Consider the following 15,633-nt stretch of genomic DNA (forward strand, 5'->3'; position numbering starts at 1 on the left):
CACGACCAACCAGTAGTAGTGCATAGCATTAATCCCCTGACGTGCTCCACCCACGGGGAGGGGCTTGTGCCTCTTGCGATATAGTTCATGGTCTCAGCCGCCAGATGTCCATAATGTCGTCACTCAAGAATGTGGACAATGTCAAGAGTATTCATTTATGATTTTTTGTTTTCCTTCATTTATGAGTTGAGGCTGTACTTCAATGAAGTTTTCATTACCTGGAGTATATGATACTAATGCTAAAAGTACATCTTGGTTGATTGAAAACTACAACATTTAAAAGACATTATGAGAAATCCCCAGAGAGACTCCTTGTATCAGATTTACTTCTTCTTTGTTGTTTGCTGTGTTGTAGAGTTGCCCATGGTTTGTTCCCTGAAGTGTTGCAAAGGGTGGAAGGGAAACACAGATGTATATGGCTGCCGTATATTACAAGAATACTGGATAGGTACAAGTGAGCCCTAGCTGCTAAGCTCGACTCCTGAGGCTGGAGCAGACTTGACTGCGACTGAGGAGCATGGGACAAACCGTGTGGGAGGACGCCACATAAGATCCCTCCAAATTGGCGGAGGTGAGAAGTGTAGGAGGGTGACGGATAAAGTGCGGGGTTGTGTCCGAACACAACAGAGTATACTTGCACAATGCTTGGCCACACGGTGAGGCATTCACTCATGCCTCGCAAAAACATAAAGTGAGCATTATGGGTGACACACAGGTCACAAGAAATGAAAAAAAATATAAATAAATAAATAAATAAATAAAATAAAATAATAAATGTATATGTGTACTATTTCAACAAAAGACAAACATGAAATGTTTATAAATGTGTAAAGTGTGCTTATCTGTGTAAGTCACACGACAGTAACAAACAATAATATCATAGTAGTGTCCAGCCACTTGGAAAGCTGAGATAGGGATACTCGCACTTTGGCGCGAAACACTACTGTGCTGGAGCCAATCACTGAGGTTAAAATATATATGAGACATAACTACCGGCCACTCACAAGGCACACACAAGTTGTGACGTAGAACAGCGAGTCACAGGCCAGGAAACATCACTGGGTGCCTCAAACAAGGAAAATATGGCATTTCTATGTCAAATGAATTGCAAAAATAACACTTCAAAGGCAAAATATTAAAGTACTGCATTAATAACACACATGGCGACAATGCGAAGACTGACGGCTGAGAAGTCCTAGTCTTGAAACGACAGAAACAACAGCTATAGCAGGCGAGATGCGTCTGTGACAGCTTAAAGACTTCAGTTTTGAAACGACACGAACAGTAGCTATAACAGATGAGATGCGTCTGTGACGGCTTCAAAAGTTTAGTCTTGAAACGATAGGAACAGCAGCTATAACAGGCGAGATGCGTCTGTGACGGCTTCGAGAGTCATTCGGGAACACAGGCTGACGGACAGACAGGCAGGAGAAAGCTTGAAAAAGGCCCTGAAGCAGCTGAAGAAAACACCGTAGACATAGTAGCGTAGCAGTAGCAGGTAGCCCAGAAGAAAAGCAAAGGCAGCAACACAGAATGGAGTAGCTGGCGAGCAGGCAGGGCACGGGCAGGAGGAGACAGACACAGGTATCCTTCATCCCGCCTCTATTGTTACTACTACTACTACTATATTAACTTGTTTTCTTGTGTGATTGTAGGTTGTAATACTTAAGGAGTGCTCAGAAGGTGCCATTGATACACAGTGGTAAAGTTGCAATGTATTAAAGTAAACTGCGGTGGTACAAAGAGTGCCAGCCAGGCGAGTCTGACACCCCAGGCTGGGCCAGACTCAACTCTCACTGAGCAGCGCTGGACGACACCACACAAGATACCGCCAAAATTACAGAGGCAAGAAGCATAAGGATGGTGACAGACACAGTGCGGGGCTATGTCTGAACACAAAGATATTTGTACACATGGTTACACACATTGAAACAACTAGTTCTTTCAGAAAAGACAATGCTTGCACCAAGGCACTATATTTAGGTCAAATAACTTAAAGAAAACACATATCAGAGTCAGTGACTATTGAAATAATGGCATACATTATGATACTGTTCTGCACGCCCCTTCCAGCCTTCAGGTACGGCCAGGTACACACTTACCACTGCAGCAGCCCAGGGCAGTCAGCACAGACAACAGGAAGCCACAACTGCTTTCGTTGTCAGGTTCGTTTGACGAGGCGAGGCTCGCACACACAACACCTGTCTGGACTCAACAGACTACAGAGAGAGAGAGAAGGGCAACAAAAAACACTCTCACTGGCACTCCTGTCTTTATTAGCACTACAGAACACGAGGCACACTAACACGCCGCAGTACAAGTGAGGCTCGTACCACCGGGCTCACTCAGCAAAGCGTCTGTATTTCTGGGTAGTGCGTACAGCAGTCAAGCAGTACAGCAGCACTGCACAGCACACTACACTCACAACTCGCCAACAGCGTTGGACCAATGTCTCCTCCATTAGTGCACGCCGTAACAGACTCTGTAGGTGCTATATATACACACACACACGCACCTCAGCGTTAGGTACACACTGTCTGACTGCCAGGGCACACAATCCTAACAGCATGTTCCAGGACACAGAGTAAAGTAATGGCTACGGTGGGCGACTAGCGTCGTAACATACCACAAGGAGAGCGTATTGCAGACTGTCGGCACAGGTGTTGCATAGACGGAAAACGGGCGCTCTCTCTCAGGTTCCCTTCTATCTGGCGTTGCAGTGTGTCGTAGGTGGGAAATGGACGCTCTCTCTCTTTCAAGGGCCACAACAGCTCGTTATATAAGGTTGGTCCCTCCATGATCGGCCAGCACACTGCTGCTCTCCCGACAAATCACCTTCCATGCCACTTCCAGTCTCTCCAGGCTGCCTCAGCATACAGCTTATGCATTATTGCCAATGCTTAACTTTACTACCCGGCGGCACATTGCTACCAACGTCATCCCAGCGCCACAACAAAGCAGTGGCATCCTTGGGCAGAATCCTGTCATGCTGCCAGATGCATGACGATACAATTTTTTTAGGCGGTGAGTGAGGGCTGTCAACAATAACAAAACGAGGGATAATGGTTACTGATCAGTGAATATAGTATATGTATAGAGTACATATATATAATATCCAACACAGAGAAAAGAATGAGAAAAATACAATGATCATAAGTATATAGGAAAGTATTCATAAACTGAGAGATTTAAAGTGGCCTACTTCTTATTCTTCGAGCAGGATCGAGGCTTTCAGCCTCATATCCGCCGGGGGTTCTAATTTTGTTACCGCGCTTCTCTACAACCCACTGCTCCACCTGCTCCCTGGAGGGTACAACAATTATTTATCCAGGAGCACCTTTTGGTGTACAAATTGCGACTTCAATCTCGGAAACATCTCCTAGCAGATAAGTTTTAACGATACATCTTTTTTATTTTATGACATTTCTTCGTCAGATCAACCATATTCCCGTATTTTGCATATTTCGACTTATCCACATGTGAGCGAAGGTTTCTTGCAACTCGCACAACTATCGCCTCATCACTACAGCTCGAGCTCGAGCGGCGCAAAATGCGCGAATTATATGCCATAACTCATTTAGTATACAGGATAGCTAATTTTGGTCAACACTATCAGACTCAGCAGTGACGAATCAAGCTGTGTTGTAAAATCTTGACAAAACAAAAACAAAAAATGGTATTATGATGAGTTGAACTGTGATGTTAAAAAAAAAAATGTATATAACATGTTTTACTTATGCTCGCTATTTTTAACAGTTAATCATTGAATGCTGAAATATATTATAACATTACGTAGGAAAAACTCTCCTGAACATGAAAGTGTGATCAGAATGCAGATAAATCTCCACATATCGAAAACACAGTCATTTATAGCAACATGTCATTCGCCACAATCATCACGGCGGCGCAACACGTGGTGTGGCCTGTGCAGGTGGACTCCATATGACCAGGTCTACGATGCGTCTAAAAATGAGAACCCTCTAGTCGCTGGGGGAAGGTCCTTTAAGTTATTCCGCAGCTTAAAACATCTATTACCTGATTTTCTACAAGGAGAACAACGCTACGGACATCTAGCAGCTGAGAGAATGAACTAGAAGCCGTGATATCTCCAGCGGAAAATTGTCGCTGATTCTAAACAGAGTGGTTCCTCAGCTTGGGCGGCAATTCAGCCGTGCCCAGCTATATTTCGCTCGTGGCTGCACATTCCCTGCTAAAACCAGCTGCGAATTCCCCCATGTAAATTTTCCTTTGATGCAGGGTATGCTGAGCACATATTGTGCATATTCTATAATCTAAAGTGACAAAAATAATGTATAAATTGGCCCAATTAATGAACGACAATAAATATTGCCCCTCTTTATAATTCCATGACAGAAAAGAAAAGAAAAAAAAGACCAAGGAATGTACAATATATCAGTCTTGACATTTGAGTGAGGGCGTGATTATGTGGTCATTTTCATTGCTGTCACACTACACGCTAATCCCCAGACCATGTCGTAATACCGATCCACTGCTACCTTCTATTATCTTCACTTCTACATAGCACAATGTAACATTCTAGGATTTAAGCTGTCATGGAAGTCACATACAGACTTCCTTGGTATAGCACTGTGCTGACCTGTGTGTGATCTGCCTCCATTATTGAGTTTATATTGTATGCAAAAATTAAAAGACGATCGGAGTTCACCCATTTCGGCGAAAATAATTTAAATACTAATGTATGATGTGTTTAAGCAAATGAAATTTTATTTTCATTATTTTTGTTTCTCTCTCTCTCTCTCTCTCTCTCTCTCTCTCTCTCTCTCTCTCTCTCTCTCTCTCTCTCTCTCTCTCTCTCTCTCTCTCTTCAGAGTGTATTTTGTGTTAGTTTTTTCTCTTTTACTTTTTTTTTTATTTATTTACCTTTTTTTCAGTCATATATTCTCCTGTTCATATTAGGCCTCTTCTACACAGCGCGGATGATGCCCATATCCAGCGCAGACACACCCGCCTCCGCATATCTTTTCAGATGGTACGGATGTAAACCACCCACCACCCACGCGCCACATCGTTTTGTGTTGCGAACTGATTGATAATGGACCTTGATCACCTTCGTCTCCTTTACTTATTGCAATTACACACGAAGAGGAGACATAGGTGTAAGCTATGGAATCATCCCTTGAATGCAGAAAGGAGCAACTTATCATACTTGTTTTTATCTGCCTCAGATAAACTCTTGAAGTCTGGGTTGGTCTGGATACACACCTCTCTCCAGCATTCTGTGGTATGTGTTTGGGGTTTGTAATACTCACGTGATTTGTTCCACAGAGCTGGTCTCTCCTGAACAACTAATATTAACTGCTCTGTATCAGTATCAGGATCCATATTATGTTCAAAAGAGGCAAGTCACGCACAAAAATCCAATAGGCTACTGAATGAGTTTCCTCTGGAGAAATACACAGGTCACGTGCATGCCCATGACTTAAAGATAGGCATTAAACAATGTACCTTATAGTACCAACTTGCGGAGGCAGGACCGCAGCCGATCCAAGGGGCGCCCGTGTGGCATTTCGCCCATGCACAGGCAATGGCCCATGGCTGGCAACGGCCGCGCCGTGTGAAAGGTTACATTGAAAAGATCAGTAATTAGCTTAAGCGGGCCCACGCTTAAAAGCGGAGGCGGGCATTGCCCGCGCCCTGTATGTTTTGTTTCATCTGCTACCCAGATGATCAGCTTTGTAAGATTAACCTTAAATCTTTCTCAGACATGAACATTTGGTCTCATAAATTATTTAGTTTATTTACAATACTTCACTCACAATCGTACTATCCTTCCACTACACAATATGCTTTTCATTCCCTTCTCCAATAAAATGAGGTTAAAGAAAGTTGTAGAAAGAATACACAATCCATATACTGTATATATGATAGCCAAAGGATTCCTCTAAGGGTACAGTACGTATGTTTGAGATAGGGTTCTGCAGGGCAGTGGTGAACTAGGCTAAGACATCTCATTGTCCAAGAACCAAAGCCAGGAGTCTTTAAATCAGCTGTCAACACAGTTACTCACACTAGACCCACCATATGCGTCATCTATAACAAGTCTCAACAATGCCTACAGTAAATGACCAGAGTACATGGAAACATTCCTAATATTCCAAAGAGTCCAGAGTGTCCTCTTTATATAGTTCCATCATGAGGTGCCCCTCACAGTGACTGCAGCAGCCCTCACTCCATGGTGTTAAAGTGTATTGCATTTTGAAGTATAAAGTCAGTCTTTCTGGGTTTGTAATGCTGTCACTTAAAGAAAACTATTTATTCAGTGCCTATTATTTGACTTTTGTGATTGAGCATAGACAAGCAGAAATAGTTATTTTTTGTTCGTATAAAAAAGGATGGCTGATGTTGGCCACCAAAGATTCACAAAACATGCTGAATGGTGCAGTAGTTATGAATATTTTTCATTGCATTTTTGTACTCAGTGCAACATATTTCAACATCTGTGTATCTCTGTTCATTATCCTGGTCTTTCAGCAAGGAAATGTGATAAATTACATTTTTTTTTCTGTTAATAATGATCAAGAAGCACAGAAAAATGTATTGCTGGCAGCATGTCTGGCAACAGCTCAGTCACAGTGGTGGGCTTGATGTCCTCTATCCACTTTCCAGAATCCACCACGTTAACTAAGACCGTCTTCCATCCTGTGTATAATTTTTTTCAGACATTTAATTTTGCAGCTTTCCAAATACATGTAATTCCAGTGAATATTTCAGCTAGTACTTATTGCTTGGGTCATGATTTCACATTATATTTAGGTATTTTACAGAAACAATGTATCAAAGTCACAGCAAAAAGACAGGAGTCCAGTCACACATCTTTGTTTGACTCAGTATAAGTGTCACAGGAGAAATGGCAGTGAAAGTTTTTTGTTTCAAGGATAAACTGATGTCAAGTCACATGGCCAACTGAACTGTCCTCATCAACTCTACTAGTAGTGTCTTTAGCAAGTCAAAAAAGATTCAGTGTCCTTGGTAAATTTACATATTTGCACAACTCACTATTGTGTCTAACATTCATGGTTTCAATAAATTTGCTTAAAAGCAATGAATTAGAATTTGATTATTTTTCTTACACACACACACACACACACACACATCGTCGTCGAGTAAACAAGCATTGATCCAAGCTTCAGCAGAGAAAGATTTTGTTTGACCACGGCCACCACTAAGAGCCTAGAATGTGTTCCTCCCAGGTAGAAGCTGTGCTCAAACAGAGTTGTCCTGTCTCCAGAAATAAATAAATAAGGGAAAATTTAAGTAATAACAGAGGTAATAAAATGAGTGAAAGCTCAGCAAGGCGGACGCCATAGGTAGGAGCGGAGTGTTGCCAACGGGGTCACCATTCCAAGGATTTCAGGAAGATAATGAACCACATGATAAAATGTAAGGAAGGAAAGTGGCTTTGATGGAGGGGATGACCTCATTGAAAGAGTGAAAAAAAAATGAAAAAAAAACATGACCTGGAAGAGGAAAACAAAGAATTGAAAACACTATGCGCTCATCTAAAAACAAAATTGAAGGAAAATAATATTGTAAAAAAAAAAAAAAAAAACAGGAGAATGAAGTGATAGAGATGAAAAGTGAACATCGAATCTGGAGGAAGGAAAAAGAGGAAGAAAAAGTGAACTTTACAGAAATCATAGAAGCGCAAAAGAGGGAAAAGACAGATTTAAGTAAGGAAATTGTGAAAGTGATCAGACAAGAAATCGATGGTAAGGGACACAGTGGAAAAAAATGAATGTATTGTTATGTATAGATTAAAAGAGGAAACAGAGCCAGTAAGATACAAGAGGGAAAGAGAACAAAAAAAGGTAGCAGAGGACGTTGTAAGAAATATACAGAGAGAAGGAGAGGACTGGATAAGTGAAATACATAGACTGGGGAAGTATATAGAACGAGAAGAACGACCACTGAAAGTAAAATTTACGTCACAAACAACAGCCATGGAAGTGATATCGAATGCGTAGAAACTGGACAAGATAGAGCAATACAGGAAAGTTTGGATAAAGAGGGACATGAATGAGGAGGAGAGACTCAAGGTAAGCGATCTAATAAAAGAAGCAAAGGCAAAAAACGAGAACAGAACAGAGGAAGAGAAAAAAAAAAATATATATATATATATATATATATATATATATATATATATATATATATATATATATATATATATATATATATATATATATATATATATATATTGGAAGGTAAAAGACGAGAGGCTCAGGAAGTGGTATCTCACAAAAGAAAAAAAAAAAATGTGAATAAGGTATGAAAAAATAAAAAATGGACAGTGGCATATACAAATATAAATGGCTAAATATCAACATTGCGAGAATTGAATAATTATATTAAGATAAAGCAGCCCGACATCATGGGTATTACTGAAGTTAAACTAAATGAGACAACAAAAAATATAGGAATTGGTAATAGTAATTATAATGTGTGGATAAAACATAGAAATAATAAGAAAGAGGGAGGAGTCATGTTACTTACAAAGAAGAGTATAACAATGGAAGAGGCTGCAATGGGAAAAGGAATGGCGGAAGTAATCAGAATTCAAACAAAAAGGAAAGGAGAAGGAAGAAGAGATTTTGCAGTGGTTTATGTACCCCCATAGACAAATGCATGAACACAAGAGGATTATAAATTATTGTTAAGTGATACTAGTAACTGCTTGGAGAGAATACTGGCAGAGAGTAATAATATAACACTTATGGATGACTTTAATTGCAAGGAGGTATGCTGGGAAGAGTGGACCACGGATGGGGGAGAAGAGTCATGGGGATATATGCTTCTAAATTTAATAATGACAAATACTATAACCCAATGGATTGGAGAGAATACAAGATTTGGGGGTAATGAAGAGGCTTCAAGGCTAAACTTGTTGTTTACATAGGAAATGGACATCATTGAAGGAATAAATTATCAGTGCCCACTGGGTAAAAGTGACCATCTGTTAATTGAATTCAGTATAGGCAGTGTTCCAATGGAAAATAGGAATGAAATTTACAAGAATGGAAGATATAATTACAGGAAAGCAGATTTTATCAGTTTAAGGGAATATTTTGCAGAGGCTAAATGGAAGCAACTGTTCAGGGCAAGCAGTACGCAGGAAAAGTGGGACATATTCATGGAAATTTATAATGAAGGGGTCAGTAGATATGTACTGAAGATCAAAAACAAAAGGAAGTGAAAAAGAAAAAAGACTGGTTTAATATGAGATGTATAACAGCAAGAAAAGAAAAAGAAGCAGCATGGAATAGATGGAGAAAAAAAAAGGAAGAAGTGAGAAATGGGAAGATTTCAAGGCAAGAAACAAATATATCAAAATCCTGAGAGATGAAGAAAGGAATTATGAGAAAGATATAGTTAACAAATGCAAAGATGAGCCGGTTATTCTCCAGATGTGTGAATGGGAAGATGAAAAACAGGCAAACAATAGATAAATCAATGAAAGATGACGTTACATAGGAAGATACACGGTTACAACAGGAATTAATGAACAAGTGCTTCCAGTCAGTATTTACCAAAGAAAACAAATTTGAATGAGAAAGAGCATAGCACAGAGACAATGTGATGAGAGAGATACACGTGGACATAAGTAAAATTAAAAAGATTACGAATGATTTGGAAGTAAGTAAGGCTCAAGGACCAGATGGAGTCTTCAACTGGATACTTAAGGAATGTTGTGAGCAACTGGCAGAAGGTATACACAATTACATAGTATGTTCTTTTAAGGAAGGAAAAATTCCTCTAGACTGGAAAAGAGCCAATATTGTGCCCCTTTTTAAAGGAGATAATAAAGAAGATACACTGAATTACAGACCAGTGTCACTAACAAGTGTGGTGGCAAGAATAGCGGATAGAAGTTTTAAAAATAGATGGATGGAATATTTAGAAGAAACACATACATTGACAATTTGTGTAGCCGAACCGGCTGGGCATCAATTGGTTCTCAGGTGATCTGTTTTACTGATCACACCCATCATCGTAGGATCAAGGAAAGGCACAAAGCTCCTTGACACGTTTATTGATGAGGCAGGCATGACCGTAAGAACTGCGAACAAGTTCTCGGTCTCAATTTCTTACAAAATAACATTATACACGGATATTAAACACTTCCAACATATTACAATATTCATTAACAATACATGCAGTTGACTTGGCACTATGACAATCAGTTTTTACTACAAAATTAAAGTATTTACCTCGGTCACCATCCTGCCCATCTTTGTCTGAGCGCGACTTGGCCGTGAGTGATGCCCGCAGGTGACCAGCAGGTTAACCCCACACTACCAACAAGTGAGCATCGGCTTCGGTGCTTAATATAGCATTGAATACTGATACTTACACATATTACACGTTTTCATGCAATTAGAAAACTATTGAATATTTCACTTATAAATGCCAAGGAATAATGACGTGAGGTACATACGCTTTACATACAGTAACAATTTGGTTCCAGAAGTGGAAGATCTTGTGTCACGAATTTAGTGAGTTTTTATAGTAGAGCAATTGATATAATTCAAGAGAGAGAGAGGGTTCGGGAGACTGTGTTTATTTAGACCTAAAAAAAAAGCATTTGATATGGTACCACACCAGAGACTGCTATGGAAAATCCAAAGTATAGGGGGTTTGCAAGGAAACACACTGAATTGGATTACAAACTTCTTGCGGGATAGAGAAATGAGAACAGTAATAAAGGGAGAAAAATCAGAATGGTGTAGAGTTACAAGTGGAGTACTACAGGGGACAGTCTTTGCCCCCATAATGTTTCTGGTGTATGTCAATGATATGGTGGATGAGGTTGACAGTTGTATAAGTCTGTTTGCAGACGATGCAAAATTATTGAAAACAGTGGAAAACAATATGGATTGTGAAATATTACAGAAATATCTAAATAAGATATATAAATGGAGTAAGAAATGGGAAGTGGAGTTCAGTGCAAAGAAATGCAAGGTGATGGAATTAGGAAAAAGCAAAAGAAGATTGACAAGTTCCTACATCATGGGAAAAGTGGAAATTAAGAAAACCAAAGAAGAAAAAGACTTGGGAATTACAGTAAGTGATAATCTATCACCAGTAAAACATGTAAACAAATATGAGTTACTAAGAAAGATGAAAGGGGCATTTGCTTACATGGATGAAGAGATGATGAAAAAGTTGATGGAATATGTGATTCGACCAAAACTGGAATATGCCACAATTGTTTGGTCACCCCATAATAAAAAGGAAATAAGGAAAATAGAAAGGATCCAAAGAGCTGCAACCAAATTGGTACCAAGTTTGAGAGATTTAACCTATGAAGAAAGATTAAGGAGATTGAAGCTTCCATCATTACAAGAGAAAAAAGAAAGAGGAGACCTGATTGCTATATACAGAGCTTTAAAGAGTAAGGATCATGTTGACAAAGAAGACTTATTTGTGTGGGACTCAAGAGCCAGGAGTAAAATTGAAGAAAACAGCAAGTAGAAGAGATGTCAAGAAATATGGTTTCCCAAATAGAAGCATAGAAATATGGAACAACTTAGATGAAACAGTGATACAAGCAACAAATATTAATGAATTTAAAGTTAAGCTGGATGCTTATAGATATGGAGACAGGACAGCACGAGCATAGCCCTTTTCCTGTAAAACACAACTAGGTAAATGCACACACACATTGTTGCGCATGCCCCTTCTGGTTTACAGGTGCCTTCAGGTACACACTTACCACTGCAGCAGCCCAAGGCAGTCAGCACACACAACAAGAATCCACCACTGCTGTCATAGTCAAGTTCGTTTGGCTAGTGGGGGCGAGGCACACACACACAGCACCTGTCTGGACTCAACGGACTACTGAGAGGGGGGAAGGGCAACAAAACACGGTCTCACTGGCACTCCTGTCTTTATTGCCCTCACAAAGCAATACCACAGGACAAGAGGCACATTACTACGCTACAATACAAGTAAGAGTCGTAACACCAGCCCTCACTCAGCAAAGCATCTCTATCGCAGGGTAGTGCGTCCCACCGCACAGAACAGCAGCACCACACAGCACACTACCACATCACAACTTGTACACAGCGTCGCACAGCTGTGTCCTCTGATGGCTCATGCCATAATGGACCACGTAGGTGTCACACACACACACCTCAGTGTCAGGTACTCAGTCTTAGTCTGCCAGGGCACACAAACCTCACACAATGCCCTGGGGTGCAGTCAAGTCGTGGCAGTGGCAGGCAACTAGCGTCGTAGCATCAGACAGGGGGAGCACACTGCAGACTGTTGGCACAGGTGTTGCATAGGCAGAAAATGAGTGCTCTCTGCCCTCTTGGCTTCGCTTCTATCTGGCGTCACAGTGTGACGTAGACGGGAAATGGGTGCTCTTTCTCTCTCCAACCTGCCTCTGCTAGCAGCTCATCCAGCATTGCCAATGCCTATCTTCACTACCTAGCGGCACATTGCTACCAACGTCACCCCCTATTGCAACACTATCCTTCCCTATCAAAATAGTCGTCCCAACTATTTACTGACACTATCATCACACTGATGATCTCTCTAGCATAAAGGTCTTTTCCTTATCCTCCGAGGGCAGTGTCGCATCACTTACTCCTTCAGCTGCTGGGGAAACAGCATCACTGCCCACCGAGTCAGCTGCTGCTGTGTTGATGGAGTGCTGGACCAGCAATGTACAACCGAGGTCATGGTCACCTCAACTAAGTGCATCTGCATGCTCCAACAGCAACTTCTCCATCTTCCTCACCTGCCCAGAAGTCAGCGTGGCGGCACTTCTTGCCACTAAATCCATAAAGTGCGTGGGCAGTGTGTGCTCCATCTCATCCGCACTGCTGCCTGCTCCACTCAGGCCTCCGTTCACCACTGCCTTTCATGCTCAGGCTGGTGTGGTGACGTTTTCGTTCCCTCCTTCTTTTGAGGCTCAGCATCACAGCCCCAGTCCTTCCTTGGGGATGACAGGACCTGCTATAGGGCCCTCCACCTGTTCAGCACCACCTAACGGGAGCAGAGGCACCTCTTCACTGTGTACCTTCATTGTCATCCTCCCAAAGTCAATACAGGCTGCACTCTGAACCAGGAAATCCAGCCCCAGCAAGCAGGGTTCTTCCATGTCAGCAACAGAGACTGGCAACTCCTCTTCAATGCGACCCATCACGATCTTGGACGTCACAGACCCATGGAGTCACATAGTGGCCAGTGACACCACACAACTGTCGACCAGACACGAGAAGTTGCCACCACCTCCTCCCTGCGAACGTCCACTCAACACCAGTGCCCATCACGAGATGACGCGGACGGCCATCCACTGCAGCAGTATAATGGCACCTTACACAGTAAGGGGGCCCAGGGAGACTCAGCTGGGAAGTGGCCCTTGCCCCCAGTCTAGCCTTGTTTCCCCCCACCAATACAGCATCCTTCAGCTGCTGGCAGAAATCGTGGCAGTGGCCCAACTGTCACCAGTTCCAACAGCAGGTCCTGGTAGGAGAGCGAGTGCGCAAGTCATCTAGCGAGCACATCTTCCGCACTCTCCAGCACTCACCCCTGCGGTGGCCGTGCCAACTATACTTCCTGCAGGTGCCACAGAACTCACCAGGGATGGTGACCCTCTTCTTTCATGGCATTGCTGGCTGCGCCTGCGTGCAATGGGCATGGAAGTGGCAGCTGGGTGTGGTCAGGGCAGGGCTAGATGCGGCCAATCTCCCCATAGTATACAGGAAAGCCTCAAACTCCATGGCTTTCACCAATGCTTCCTGTGCATCCCCTGGGTGCACCTGTTTCACATAGATCTGCACCTGCTGATTCCCCAGGTCCTCTGGGCCAGCTGGATGTGCTCGATGCACCAGCAACTCCACAGCCTGAGTCAGCTGTGGGAGTGACTCACCTAGCTGATGTGCTTGGCTCTTCAGTCATTCTCGGTACACCTCCAACTGGAAAACACTGCCAGAGCGCTTCTTCAGTGCCTCCACCACCCTCCTGTAGGTCGAATATTACTCCATCATCAGGTGTGCCAGGATCTCCAGCGCTAGTCCATGAAGACTGGCCACCAACTGCAGCACTTTGTTCTCAGCACCCCAGCCCTATCCTCTGGTTAGCAGCTCAGACTCGGCCTGGTACGCTCCCCTAGCCACTTGACCATCAAACTTTGCTGGTTTGTGCAAACCAGAAGCTCCATCAACAGCCCAAGGAAAAAGCTGCAACCAAGGGAGGTGGAGGCAGGAAGCTTGGTGGAGTGACAGTGACGGGTTGTTGTGGCATGAACCACACATACTCCTTAGTGGGTGCCAACAGCTCCCACCAAGCTGTCCCACGTCACCTTTACAGAGTTCTGTGTCCCCAGGCTCCAACCAGGTGTAGTAGTGGCCCTAGGGAGCATGCTGCAGACTGTCGGCACAAGGTGTTGCTTAGGCAGAAAATGGGCGCTCTCTCTCTCCTCTTGGCTTCACTTCTATCTGCTGTCATAGTGTAGTGTAGATGGGAAACAAGCTCTCTCTCTCTCTCTCTCTCTCTCTCTCTCTCTCTCTCTCTCTCTCTCTCTCTCTCTCTCTCTCTCTCTCTCTCTCTTTGGGGCTGCCACAGCTCCTTATTATAATGTCAGCCCCTCCATGATTGGCCAGCACGCTGCTGCTCTGACCAATCGTCATCCATGCCACTTCTGGTCTCTCCAAGCTGCCTCCGCTAGCAGCTTATCCAGCATTGCCAACACCTATTGTCACTACATGGCAGCACAGTGCTACCAACATCACCCCCCATCACAACAATATATATATAGAGAGAGAGAGAGAGAGAGAGAGAGAGAGAGTGTTATGGGAGGTTGTATTTCTAGATGTCTCAATGTCACTTGAACATCCACTTATCTTTATATATATATATATATATATATATATATATATATATATATATATATATATATATATATATATATATATATATATATATATATATATACACACACACAAAATAAACCATTTTCACACCTGCACCAGTTTAACATGGTTTCACACTCATGAGGCAACTCTCTCTCTCTCTCTCTCTCTTACAAAGCTATTTATTGTCCCTAACAGGGAGCGAAGACTGCTTACCAGAGGCAGTGGTGCAGGAACTCCAGTCCTAGTGAGTCCCCAAGTCAACCTTGCTCTTCACTGGCAGGTTGACATCCTCCCTTGGCTTGTCTGCAAAGGTAACTTCCTAAGGTGAGAGTTGTTCATTTACTTTTTTTGGAAATCTGTTGTATACTTTTAGTGGAATGCTACTGTGTATAGGAAAGATTACAAGAATGATCCAATAATTCATGTCCCTTCCTCTTTCATACTTTTTCACAGATGTTTTATTTATTTATTTCTTCTTCTTCTTCTTCTTCTTCTTCTTCTTCTTCTTCTTCTTCTTCTTCTTCTTCTTCTTCTTCTTCTTCTTATTATTATTATTATTATTATTATTGTTGTTGTTGTTGTTGTTGTATGGATGGCAGGAAGGCCAATATTGCTGCATATAGAACATATGTGTTCAGGATGCTGACAGCATCTGTGTATTAAACTGTCATGCCTATTTTGTGAATGAAGTGTGGTAGTGTTACTGAGTGTACGTGAGTGTATGAGTTGG

General features: G+C 42.2%; 1 long non-coding RNA gene across 1 annotated transcript in view; it reads left to right on the top strand.

Moving 5' to 3' along the window:
• The window catches only part of LOC135110853 (uncharacterized), a 54,739-nt gene that overhangs the window by 8,779 nt on the left and 30,327 nt on the right, over window positions 1-15,633 (top strand). The window contains exon 2 of the long non-coding RNA XR_010273464.1: window positions 15,099-15,227. This is a non-coding gene — a long non-coding RNA (uncharacterized LOC135110853). The remainder of the gene's footprint in view (window positions 1-15,098; window positions 15,228-15,633) is intronic.

This window comes from Scylla paramamosain, chromosome 21 (genome assembly GCF_035594125.1).
Source record: "Scylla paramamosain isolate STU-SP2022 chromosome 21, ASM3559412v1, whole genome shotgun sequence".
NCBI classification, from domain to species: Eukaryota; Metazoa; Arthropoda; class Malacostraca; order Decapoda; family Portunidae; genus Scylla; species Scylla paramamosain.